Source organism: Bos taurus, chromosome 5 (genome assembly GCF_002263795.3).
Source record: "Bos taurus isolate L1 Dominette 01449 registration number 42190680 breed Hereford chromosome 5, ARS-UCD2.0, whole genome shotgun sequence".
NCBI lineage: Eukaryota > Metazoa > Chordata > Mammalia > Artiodactyla > Bovidae > Bos > Bos taurus.
The window spans coordinates 57,989,413-58,002,847 of NC_037332.1; the positions used below are offsets into that span (position 1 = coordinate 57,989,413).

The 13,435-nt window shown below is 37.5% G+C and overlaps 1 non-coding gene and 1 pseudogene across 1 annotated transcript; one reads left to right on the forward strand and one right to left on the reverse strand.

Moving 5' to 3' along the window:
• On the forward strand, nucleotides 4,567-5,490 carry OR6C298P (olfactory receptor family 6 subfamily C member 298, pseudogene; annotated as a pseudogene).
• On the reverse strand, nucleotides 11,807-11,910 carry LOC112446906 (U6 spliceosomal RNA). The gene has a single exon (XR_003034982.1). It is a non-coding gene; the product is annotated as a U6 spliceosomal RNA (small nuclear RNA).
• Between the last annotated feature and the right edge of the window lie 1,525 nt (nucleotides 11,911-13,435).

The following is a 13,435-nucleotide window of genomic DNA, read 5'->3' on the forward strand; positions in this document are numbered from 1 at the left end:
TGAAATTTCCAGAGTTGTGAAAGTCACCAAATAAATGTCTCAAGACTGAAGAAAAAAGAGATAGGTGGGTTGTACCTGCAATCCTTTTTTTGTAATCTGAGTCTGTTATTCTCTTTAATTATCCTGATGATTTAATCTGTTGTTTATATTTGTTTAGTTTATTGTTATATATGTGATGCTCACATATTTCGAAGAGACCCCGGCTCATCCTAAAATATGTTTTTAGACAGTCTGCCCTCCCCCTCTTTAATGGAATCTATAAACTCTGGGAGGTTTACTAGGGGAAATGGGCACATAAGTAGCTCTCACTTTTGCAGGAAAGGAATATATTAAAGCAATCAAGTGATGCTGTCACAATCCAGGTAATTGGAACTTCTAGCAGAAATTATGTTTTTTTTTTTTTTAATTAAAAAAAATTTTACATGTGTTCCCCATCATGAACCCTCCTCCCTCCTCCCTCCCCATACCATCCCTCTGGGTCGTCCCAGTGTACCAGCCCCAAGCATCCAGCATCGTGCATTGAACCTGCACTGGCATCTCGTTTCATACATGACATTTCACATGTTTCAATGCCATTCTCCCAAATCTTCCCACCCTCTCCCTCTCCCACAGAGTCCATAAGCCTGTTCTATACATCAGTGTCTCTTTTGCTGTCTCGTATACAGGGTTATCGTTACCATCTTTCTAAATTCCATATATATGCGTTAGTATACTGTATTGGTGTTTGTATCTTTAAAAAATTTACTGATGGCCTTGGTCAAAATTTGGGGAGCAAAATCATTTCAGTAGATGTTAGTGTATTGAGTTGGTGTTGGCTGAGGAACAACCACAGAGCAGTTGTTGGTCCAAATCCACAACTGTATTCCTGAATCTCTGGTATTGTTATTTTAGTGTCAGGTGTTTTGAAGAAGCATGAATTGAAGGCATAAAAGGAAAGCTATTTCTTTGCCTAACAGTGTTTGCCTTTCGGCCTTGATGCAAGTGTTTTTTATGTGCTGAGTGGAGAGGTTATAGTGCTATTTAAGAGCCACCTAATGGACTTCCCTGGTGGTCCACTGGTTATGAGTTCTGGTGATGAAGGGACACATGTTCCATCCCTGGTCTGGGGAGATCCCACATGCCACCAGTCAACTAAGCCCATTCACCAAACTTCAGAGTCCATGATCTAGAGCCCACACTCTGCAATGAGAAGCCACCATGAAGAAAATCCCAAAATTGCAACTAGAGTATAGCTCTCATTCACTGCATATAGAAGTATACACAAAACAAGGAAGACAAATCACAGTCAAAAAAGAAAATAAAAATAATAAAGTATATAAACAGATAACAAAATAAATAAAATAAAACTCACCTAGAACATTTCATCAACAAATGTAAAAACCAACAAGAATCCTTGGAATTAGAGTCAGAGATATGTAAAAGGTTAGAAGTGTCAGAGTAGTTATTAAATTGATTCCATATATTATACAATATAAACTGATCTATTTCTAAGGGTAAATATTATCTTGAATTAATTCTATATCTCAGAATCTGTCTGTTCTGTGGTTATTACATAAAATGAGATTTTTGAATAGGATGTGATATAAGGTGTGACAAAACCCCTAGGTCTTAAACTGGCTTGAGAGTTTAGGAGACTGCTTAGAGGAGTCTAAACAGAACAAAGAGGAACAAGTCACTAAATGCCAGTTATAGATTGGGAGCAGCAAACAAGTAGAATCATGAAGAGTGGAAGGGAATAAATGGTTAGGGAAAACTACTTTCTGAACAGTAGCCCACCTAAGATGACTACAATACCTGACTCTCAGGATGGTGTGCTTCTAGAGCCACTCTCCATTACTCCAAGACCAGCAAATTTCCCCAAGACCAGATAGAGCTTCCTCTGTATGAATCAGGGAAAAAACATAATTAAATGAAAATACTTGCAGTGTCGATAGACTTTCAAGATAGGGTTATACTAAGAAAATTCTAGCTTGATCTCAGTTGTTAATATAGGTCAGTCAACACTAAATTTTGGTTTTAGTACAGCAAACATGGATTAATAACCTCAGGTATGCATGTGACCACAATTATGGCAGAAGGTGAAAAAGAACTAAATAGCTGCTTTGAAAGTAAAAGAGGAGAGTGGAAAAAACTGATTTAAAACTCAACATTCAAAAAACTAAGATGAGGGCATCTGGTTCCATCACTTCATGGCAAATAGATGGGGAAACAGTGGAAACAGTGAGAGATTTTATTTTGGGGGGCTTCAAGATCACTGCAGGTGGTGACTGCAGCCATGAAATTAAAAGATGCTTGCTCCTTGGAAGAAAAGCTATGACCAACCTAGACAGCATATCAAAAGCAGAGACAATACTTTGCCAACAAAAGTCCATCTAGTCAAAGCTATGGTTTTTCCAGTAGTCATGTATGGATGTGAGAGTTGGACTATAAAGAAAGCTGGGCACTAAAGAATTGATGTGTTTGATCTGTCGTGTTGGAGAAGACTCTTGAGAGTCCCTTGCATGGAGATCAAACCAGTCAATCATAAAGGAAATCAGTCCTGAATATTCACTGAAGTACTGATGCTGAAGGTGAAACTACAATATTTTGGCCACCTGATGCAAAGAACTGACTCATTGGAAAAGACCCTGATGCTGGGCAATATTGAAAGCAGGAGGAGAAGGGGATGACAGAGGATGAGATGGTTGGATGGCATCACCGACTTGATGGACTTGAGTTTGAGCAAGCTCCAGAAGTTGGTGATAGGGAAGCCTGGCGTGCTGCAGTCTATGGGGTTGCAAAGAGTCAGGCATGACTGAGCAACTGAACTGAACTGAACACCAAACATGGAATAAGGCAGAGAGTGAACAGAGGTGCAGTGGAGATGGCATTCCATTTTAAACATGTGTGCTTTGAATGAGTGTGAAATTGCCAGGTGATGATGTTTAGCATTGAAAGTGTGTGTTAAAGTGTGTTAGTTGCTCAGTCGTGCCCAATTCTTTGTGACCCCATGGACTGCAGCCCACTAGGCTCCTCTGTCCGTGAGATTTTCCAGGCAAGGATACTGGAGTGGGTTGCCATTTCCTTCTCCAGGGGATCTTCCCAACCCAGGGATTGGTCCTGGGTCTCCTGCACTGCAGGCAGATTCTTTATCCACTGAGCTACAAGGGAAGCATTGAAACAGATCATATCAAATATGAAACATTTTTAAATTACCAAATTTTAAGTGATAAATTGAAGTCAAGATATTTCACAATTTCCACAAAAAAGTCATAGATAAGCAGAAGATGATGTAGGGGTGAAGTGTGAGAAATATCAATGTTATAAAGATGAGTAGTGTTAAAGGTTGTTATAAAGGAGAAACCAAAAGGGCAGAATAAAAACCAGGAGTATGGATATTGTGCAGACAATGCGTTTATAGCAATCTAAGTAGAAGAAGTGATTGACAGTGACAAATTAAAACAAAACTTGCAAAGAATATGATCTACACTTCGTTGAAACATAACAGCTACAACTGCAAGAAATAATTGCTACAAATAACAGTTTCAGTGGAGTGCTGTGTTCAGAAACCATATTGGAAGTAGTTGAGGAATAGATTGGAAATTGGATGCAGTTATACTAAAGCTAATGATGAAAGTTCATTTGGAGAAATTCACGGTAAACGTCTAGGAAAGAATTTTCATTACAGGAACTCTCCTCTGTAGATTAAGTATAGGTTTTGTCATGGCAGTGGAACAGAGTCCTCAAATGCTTTTGCAAATGGATAAAGAAACACTTAAATGTTTTTAATATATCAAAAAAGGGAGCTTCAACCAGATAATTAACCTGTGCAAAATTTCAATTAGTGATAAAAGAAAAATTCTTAGAAAACAGGATATTCTAAAGTTCATGATTTTATTGATCCTAGGGAACAAATTTGTTATGAGAAAAATCAATTCCAAAATAGAAAGTAAAAGCATGACATACTTTTAAAGAGATATCATGGAAAATATGTTTTACTTAGACAATATGATTTAACAAGCCCTTAAAAAATGAAATGTGTTTTATAAGTACAGGTTATCACCATTTAGCATGCTATAAAATCAGTTTTGTGATATTGGTATTTTTTGTTTATTTTAAAGTTGATGTATATTTGATTTACACTATTATGTTAGTTTGACACACACAGCATAAAGATTCAATATTTTTAGAGATTTTATAGAAAACCTCAGAGATCAAGGCATGTTCAGATTGATATTGAAATTTTTGTTGTAGGTATATGTTTGTATATATATGTGTGCTTTGTTTGTGTGCCCATACACTGAACTACAATATAAAATGTACATTTTAGCATATTTCGAGGTCCAAAATATTTGGGAGCTAAGTTTCTAGCCTACCACAGATATACCAACAGAGCTTACACCATGAATTAATTAAAATATTCATTATTTAGAAAGAAGATACATATAAATGGCTTGACTTGACTTATCTAAACAAAATCTACATGTGAAATGTAAGCCATTTTCTTACACTCTTCTCAGATTTTCCTTCCAACAGTTTAACAGACTGGACAGTTTAAGCAGACTGGACAGAAGTCCATACCCAGAAATGAGAAACCACACACCAGTAGTCAGTTTCATCCTCCTGGGATTAACAGATGACTTACAAATGCAGATTTTGATTTTCACTTTCTACTCATCACCTACATATTGAGTATAGCTGGAAACCTGATCATCATCATCCTCATATTAGTGGATTCTCATCTTAAATCTGCAATGTACTATTTCCTCCAAAATTTTTCCTTCTTAGAAATCTCATTCACTTCTGCCTGCATTCCTAGATTCTTGTATAGTATATCAACAGGTGACAGGTCCATTACCTATAATGCTTGTGTAGCCCAGCTATTTTTTACCTACGTGTTTGGAATGACAGAATTTTTTCTCTTGGCCACCATGTCCTATGATCGCTATGTAGCCATCTGCAAACCCCTGCATTGCATGACCATCATGAACCACAGATTCTGCAAAATGCTTACCTTCTGCTGTTGGATGACCACTTTCTTGATTATATTTCCACCATTTTGCTTGGGACTGAACCTGGAATTCTGTGACTCTGTCATTGATCACTTCTTCTGTGACGTTAATCCACTTCTGAAGATCTCATGCTCAGATCTATGGTTCATTGAGGAGATGACCCTTGTTGGCTCCGTGTTGATATATATCATGATTCTCATATGTGTGGTTTTGTCTTACATGTTTATCATCAGAACAGTTCTAAGATTCCCTTCTGCCCAGCAAAGGACAAAAGCTTTTTCCACCTGTCTTCCCACTTTATTGTGGTTTCTATCACTTATGGAAGCTGCATCTTTGTCTCTATCAAACCTTCATCAAAAGATGAATTGGCTATTAATAAGGAAGAAGTAATACTTCCATTTCCCCCATGTTAAACTTATTTATGTATACTCTGAGGAACAAACAAGTGAAATGTGCCTTTAATGATTTAGTCAAAAGAATTTTATTGGTTTCAAAGAGCTAGGAGAATGTTGATAGGATCCCTAAACAATTTTCTTTTGTGTGTATCCTATTTTATCTCTTCTTGAACTAGATTTGGTCTTCCATTCTTCATTGACCCTGATGAAGTCAACTCTGTGTGTGTGTGCTGGTCTCTTCAGTTGTGTTTGACTCTTTGCAACCCTGTGGACTGTCCCCTCTAGGTCCCTCTGTCTATGGGATTCTCCGGGCAAGAATACTAGAGTCGGTTGACATGCCCTCCTCAGGGAACCTTCCCGACTAAGGGATCAAACCCATGTCTCTTTCATCTCCTGCATTGACAAGGGGGTTCTTTGCTACTCATGCCATTTTAGAAACCCTTAGAATTACAAACATAGAAAAAATGAAAATTGTTGTTTCAGGATGTTCACTTTGAACTTTTCTTTCCCAGCACTGAAAAGATTGCATATAATTTCTCTAAACAATTTCTATAAATTGAGAGAAATAATAATAAAAAGAAGAAAATACTATTTCTGAGTTTAACAGAGAAAAAATTCTCAAAACCTCAAAGTTTATTTTAAAGTAAAAAATAAGTATAAATATTTAGAATTTCAAAAAAACTTTTATCAATAAGGAAGTTTAAAGTCACAGATTACATAGTCATACAATGGATATAATTCACTGTAAAAATCATTTAATGACTGCCATGAGGACATTGATTAAAATAAAGAGAGAAATGCATTGGTCATTGCTGCTAAGGATTAAATTTTGCGTTGTAATTCCATAAAGGAGATTGATACTGATGTACCAATTGAAATATGAAAGCACAAAGTCGTGGCAGCACGTCTAAGGAACCCCATAGGGCTAGTGTGTTAAGTTGCTTCAGTCATGTCCAACTCATTGTGACACTATGGACTGTAGACTGCCAGGTTCCTCTGTCCGTAGGCTTTTCGAGGCAAGAATACTGGAGTGGGTTGCCATTTCCTCCCCCAGGAGATCTTCCTGATCAGGCAATGTACCCACATCTCCTGAGTCTCATGCATTGACAGGCAGGTTCTTTACCATTAGTGCCCAGTAGGGCTAGAAGAGTTACAAATAGGCCTAGAAGAGTGATAAATAAATAACAAGGAAGATGGAGAAAAGAGATGATAATTAAAAGTAATGTCAACTAAATTATTTGCCTTTTGAAAAGCTTATATGATATTATACATGTTTCAATACAATATTGTAAAGTAAATATATATATATAATAATACAAAAATAAAAAAAATTTAAATGTGAAAAGAAAAGCTTTAGTCATTTCAAGAGTTCAAAATATGCATGTAGTGATACCTCACAAGAAAGATCAGCATTTAATTATTTGTTAAATTCTTCACCACTTGAAGTGCTATTGTTCGTCATATTTAAACTTCCTTTGACTTTTGCTCGCTTTGAGGTTACTTATCTTATCATGGTCCCTGTAGGCAGGAAATTTCCACTCATGTCAACTTCCCAATGTTAGTGTTCAGTTCAGTTCAATTGCCCAGTCGTGTCCGACTCTTTGTGACCCCATGAATCGCAGCACTCCAGGCCTCCCTGTCCAACAATAACACTCGGATTTCACTCAAACTCACCTCCATCAAGTCGGTGATGCCATCCAGCCATTTCATTCTCTGTCATTCCCTTCTCTTCCTGCCCCCAATCCCTCCCAGCATGAGTCTTTTCCAATGAGTCAGCTCTTTGCAAGAGGTGGCCAAAGTACTGGACTTTCAGCTTTAGCATCATTCCTTCCAAAGAACACCCAGGGCTGATCTTCGGAATGGACTGGTTGGATCTCCTTGCAGTCCAAGGGACTCTCAAGAGTCTCCTCCAACACCACAGTTCAAAAGCATCAATTCTTCAGCACTCAGCTTTCTTCACAGTCCAACTCTCACATCCATACATGACCACTGGAAAAACCATAGCCTTGACTAGACGGACCTTTGTTGGCAAAGTAATGTCTCTGCTTTTGAATATGCTATCTAGGTTGGTCAGAACTTTCTTCCAAGGAGTAAGTGTCTTTTAATTTCATGACTGCAGTCACCATCTGCAGTGATTTTGGAGCCCCCAAAAATAAAGTCTGACACTGTTTCCACTGTTTCCCCATCTATTTCCCATGAAGTGATGGGACCAGATGCCATGATCTTTGTTTTCTGAATGTTGAGTTTTAAGCCAACTTTTTCACTCTCCTCTTTCACCTTCATCAAGAGGTTTTTGAGTTCCTGTTCACTTTCTGCCATAAGGGTGGTGTCATCTGCATATCTGAGATTATTGATATTTCTCCCAGAAATCTTGATTCTAGCTTGTGCTTCTTCCAGCCCAGCATTTCTCATGATGTGCTCTGCATATAAGTTAAATAAGCAGGGTGACAGTATACAGCCTTGACATACTCCTTTTCCTATTTGGAACCAGTCTTGTTCCATGTCCAGTTCTAACTGTTGCTTCCTGACCTGCATATAGGTTTCTCAAGAGGCAGGTCAGGTGGTCTGGCATACCCATCTCTTTCAGAATTTTCCACAGTTTATTCTGATCCACACAGTCAAAGGCTTTGGCATAGTCAATAAAGCAGAAGTAGATGCTTTTCTGGAACTCTCTTGCTTTTTCTATGATCCAGCAGATGTTGGCAATTTGATCTCTGGTTCCTCTGCTTTTTCTAAAACCAGCTTGAACATCTGGAATTTCACAGTTCAGGTATTGCTGAAGCCTGGCTTGGAGAATTTTGAGCATTACTTAACTAGTGTGTGAGATGAGTGCAATTGTGCAGTAGTTTAAGCATTCTTTGGCATTGCCTTTTTTAGGGATTGGAATGGAAACTGACATTTTCCAGTCCTGTGGCCACTGCCAAGTTTTCCAAATTTGCTGGCATATTGAGTGTAGCACTTTCACAGCATCATCCTTCAGGATTTGAAATAGCTAAACTGGATTTCCATCACCTCCACTAGCTTTGCTTGTAGTGATGCTTTCTAAGGCCCACTTGACTTCACACTCCAGGATGTCTGGCTCTAGGTCAGTGGTCACACCATCGTGATTATCAAGATCTTTTTTGTACAGTTCTTCTGTGTATTCTTGCCCCATCTTCTTAATATCTTCTGCTTCTGTTAGGTCGAGAACATTTCTGTCCTTTACCGAGCCCATCTTTGCATGAAATATTCCCTTGGTATCTCTAATTTTCTTGAAGAAGTCTCTCATCTTTCCCATTTTGTTGTTTTCCTCTATTCTTTGCATTGATCACTGAGGAAGTCTTTCTTATCTCTTCTTGTTATTCCTTGGAACTCTGCATTCAGATGCTTATATCTTTCCTTTTCTACTTCGCTTTTTGCTTCTCTTCTTTTCACAGCTAATTGTAAGGCCTCCCCACACAGCCATTTTCCTTTTTTTGCATTTCTTTTTCATGGGGATTGTCTTGATCCCTGTCTCCTATACAATGTCACGAACCTCATTCCATAGTTCTTTAGGCACTCTGTCTATCAGATCTAGTCCCTTAATCTATTTCTCACTTCCACTATATAATCATAAGGGATTTGATTTAGGTCATACCTGAATGATCTAGTGGTTTTCCCTACTTTCTTCAATTTAAGTCTGAATTTGGCAATAAGGAGCTCATGATCTGAGCTGCAGTCAGCTCCCAGTCTTGTTTTTGCTGACTGTATAGAATTCTCCATCTTTGGCTGCAAAGAATATAATCAATCTGATTTCAATGTTGACCATCTGGTGATGTCCATGTGTAGAGTCTTCTCTTGTATTTTTGGAAGAGCGTGTTTGCTATGACCAGTGCGTTCTTTTGGCAAAGCTGTATTAGCCTTTTCCCTGCTTCATTCTGTATTCCAAGGCCAAATTTGCCTATTACTCCAGGTGTTTCTTGACTTCCTAAAAGGTCTTGTAGGTCTTTTTTTTTTTTTTAAATTTTACTTTATTTTTAAACTTTACATAATTGTATTAGTTTTGCCAAATATCAAAATGAATCCACCACAGGTATACATGTGTTCCCCATCCTGAACCCTCCTCCCACTTCCCTCCCCATACCATCCCTCTGGGTCGTCCCAGTGCTCTAGCCCCAAGCATCCAGTATCGTGCATCGAACCTGGACTGGCAACTCGTTTCATACATGATATTTTACATGTTTCAATGCCATTCTCCCAAATCTTCCCACCCTCTCCCTCTCCCACAGAGTCCATAAGACTGTTCTATACATCAGTGTCTCTTCTGCTGCTTCGTACACAGGGTTATTGTTATCATCTTTCTAAATTCCATATATATGCGTTAGTATACTGTATTGGTGTTTTTCTTTCTGGCTTACTTCACTCTGTATAATAGGCTCCAGTTTCATCCACCTCATTAGAACTGATTCAAATGTATTCTTTTTAATGGCTGAGTAATACTACATTGTGTATATGTACCACAGCTTTCTTATCCATTCATCTGCTGATGGATATCTAGGTTGCTTCCATGTCCTGGCTATTATAAACAGTGCTGTGATGAACATTGGGGTACACGTGTCTCTTTCCCTTCTGGTTTCCTCGGTGTGTATGCCCAGCAGTGGGATTGCTGGATCATAAGGCAGTTCTATTTCCAGTTTTTTAAGGAATCTCCACACTGTTCTCCATAGTGGCTGTACTAGTTTGCATTCCCACCAACAGTGTAAGAGGGTTCCCTTTTCTCCACACCCTCTCCAACATTTATTATTTGTAGACTTTTGGATCGCAGCCATTCTGACTGCTGTGAAATGGTACCTCATAGTGGTTTTGATTTGCATTTCTCTGATAATGAGTGATGTTGAGCATCTTTTCATATGTTTGTTAGCCATCTGTATGTCTTCTTTGGAGATATGTCTGTTTAGTTCTTTGGCCCATTTTTTGATTGGGTCATTTATTTTTCTGGAGTTGAGCTGTAGAAGTTGCTTGTATATTTTTGAGATTAGTTGTTTGTCAGTTGCTTCATTTGCTATTATTTTCTCCCATTCTGAAGGCTGTCTTTTCACCTTGCTATTAGTTTCCTTTGATGTGCAGAAGCTTTTAAGGTTAATTAGGTCCCATTTGTTTATTTTTGCTTTTATTTCCAATATTCTTGGAGGTGGGTCACAGAGGATCCTGCTGTGATGTATGTCAGAGAGTGTTTGCCTCTGTTCTCCTCTAAGAGTTTTATAGTTTTTGGTCTTATGTTTAGATCTTTAATCCATTTTGAGTTTATTTTTGTGTATGGTGTTAGAAAGTGTTCTAGTTTCATTCTTTTACAAGTGGTTGACCAGTTTTCCCAGCACCACTTGTTAAAGAGATTGTCTTTAATCCATTGTGTATTCTTGCCTCCTTTGTCAAAGATAAGGTGTCCATATGTGCATGGATTTATCTCTGGGCTTTCTATTTTGTTCCATTGATCTATATTTCTGTCTTTGTGCCAGTACCATACTGTCTTGATAACTGTGGCTTTGTAGTAGAGCCTGAAGTCAGGTAGGTTGATTCCTCCAGTTCCACTCTTCTTTCTCAAGATCACTTTGGCTATTCGAGGTTTTTTGTATTTCCATACAAATTGTGAAATTATTTGTTCTAGCTCTGTGAAGAATACTGTTGGTAGCTTGATAGGGATTGCATTGAATCTATAAATTGCTTTGGGTAGTATACTCATTTTCACTATATTTGTTCTTCCAATCCATGGACATGGTATATTTCTCCATCTATTAGTGTCCTCTTTGATTTCTTTCACCGGTGTTTTATAGTTGTCTATATATAGGTCTTTAGTTTCTTTAGGTAGATATATTCCTAAGTATTTTATTCTTTCCGTTGCAATGGTGAATGGAATTGTTTCCTTAATTTCTCTTTCTGTTTTCTCATTATTAGTGTATAGGAATGCAAGGGATTTCTGTGTGTTGATTTTATATCCTGCAACTTTACTTTATTCATTGATTAGTTCTAGTAATTTTCTGGTGGAGTCTTTAGGGTTTTCTATGTAGAGGACCATGTCATCTGCAAATAGTGAGAGTTTTACTTCTTCTTTTCCAATTTGGATTCCTTTTATTTCTTTTTCTGCTCTGATTGCTGTGGCCAAAACTTCCAAAACTATGTTGAATTGTAATGGTGAAAGTGGGCACCCTTGTCTTGTTCCTGACTTTAGAGGAAATGCTTTCAATTTTTCACCATTGAGGATAATGTTTGCTGTGGGTTTGTCATATATAGCTTTTATTATGTTGAGGTATGTTCCTTCAATTCCTGCTTTCTGGAGAGTTTTTTTTTTTTATCATAAATGGATGTTGAATTTTGTCAAAGGCTTTCTCTGCATCTATTGAGATAATCATATGTTGTTTATTTTTCAGTTTGTTAATGTGGTGTGTTACATTGATTGATTTGCGGAAAAATATGGAACGCTTCATGATTTTGCGTGTCATCCTTGTGCAGGGGCCATGCTAATCTCTGTATCATTCCAATTTTAGTATATGTGCTGCCGAAGCAAGCACGGTCTTGTAGGTCTTCATAGGACCGTTTAACTTCAGCTTCTTCAGTGTTACTAGTTGGGGCATAGACTTGGATTACTGTGATATTGAGTGGTGTGCCTTGGAAATGAACAGAGATCATTCTGTCATTTTTGAAATTGCATCCAAGTACTGCATTTCAGACTCTTTTGTTGACCATGATGGCTACTGCATTTCTTCTAATGGATTCCTGCCCACAGTAGTAGATATAATGGTCATTTGAGTTAAATTCACCCTTTCCAGCCCAGTTTAGTTCGCTGATTCCCAGAATGTTGATGTTCACTCCTGCCATCTCCTGTTTGACCACTTCCAATTTGCCTTGATTCATGGACCTAACATTCCAGGTTCTTATGTAATATTGCTCTTTACAGCATCTGACCTTACTTCTATCACCAGTCACATCCACAACTGGGTATTGTTTTTGCTTTGGCTCCATCCCTTCATTCTTTCTGGAGTTATTTCTCCACTGATCTCCAGTAGCATATTGGGCACCTACTGACCTGGGAAGTTCTTCTTTCAGTATCCTATCATTTTGCCTTTTCATACTGTTCATGGGGTTCTCAAGGCAAGAATACTGACGTGGTTTGCCATTCCCTTCTCCAGTGGACCACATTCTACAATAGATCATGTTCCAACATGATGATTTAAACTTCTGATAATGCTCATGAGAATTTTTATATGAAGATGAAAAATACAAAAGTAACATTTAGGATCAATCTGTGAACATGAAAGAAGAAAAGTATGGTGAAAGTATAATCCTGTTAAAAATGTTTTTTTTTTTTTTTTTTAATTTTGGGATGAGAGAATAGAAATAAAAACTTATTAAAAATTTATGATACTGATAAATATCTGTATCTGATAATCAGTAACTGAAAATTACCCTACAATTACTATGGTCAAAAATTAAACTGGAAATATATGGAGAAATAAAAGTTAAAATAAATAAACTATTGCTAGCAAGTGGCATAAATAGGATCCAAAACTATATTTATTGGTTTCAAATGGAATTCTTTGTTTAAGTAACTGTATCTGCCTCTGCAGAGACACCAAGAGTGTCTCAAGGAACAGACCAAGGAATATCTACCAGCATTAAAATTTAGCAAGATATATGTCATAGATAAAATACAGAGATAAAAGTAAAATATAATGTATCATACACATACACTATTCATTGTATGGTAATAATAAATGATATTAATTGTAATTGGATAAAATACCAAACATTTTAGATTAAATTAAAAAATCAGCATACTGATACACGGAATTAAAGAGGAAGAGAAAATGAAAAAACAAGAAAAGCAATAGAAGACTGCCGGGGTCCAGCCCTGGCTGATCCAGGGAATTCGAAGGGGAGACAGCTTCAGCGATTACACTGGCTTTAATTAAATATAATCAAATATATAAAGAGTAATAGAATGAGAATAGCTCAGTAGGAAAATTCAGCGGAGAAAAGAGGCTGAGTAGCTTGGTTTATGCGGAAAATCAATATAACCTGTGACATCAGGCTAGC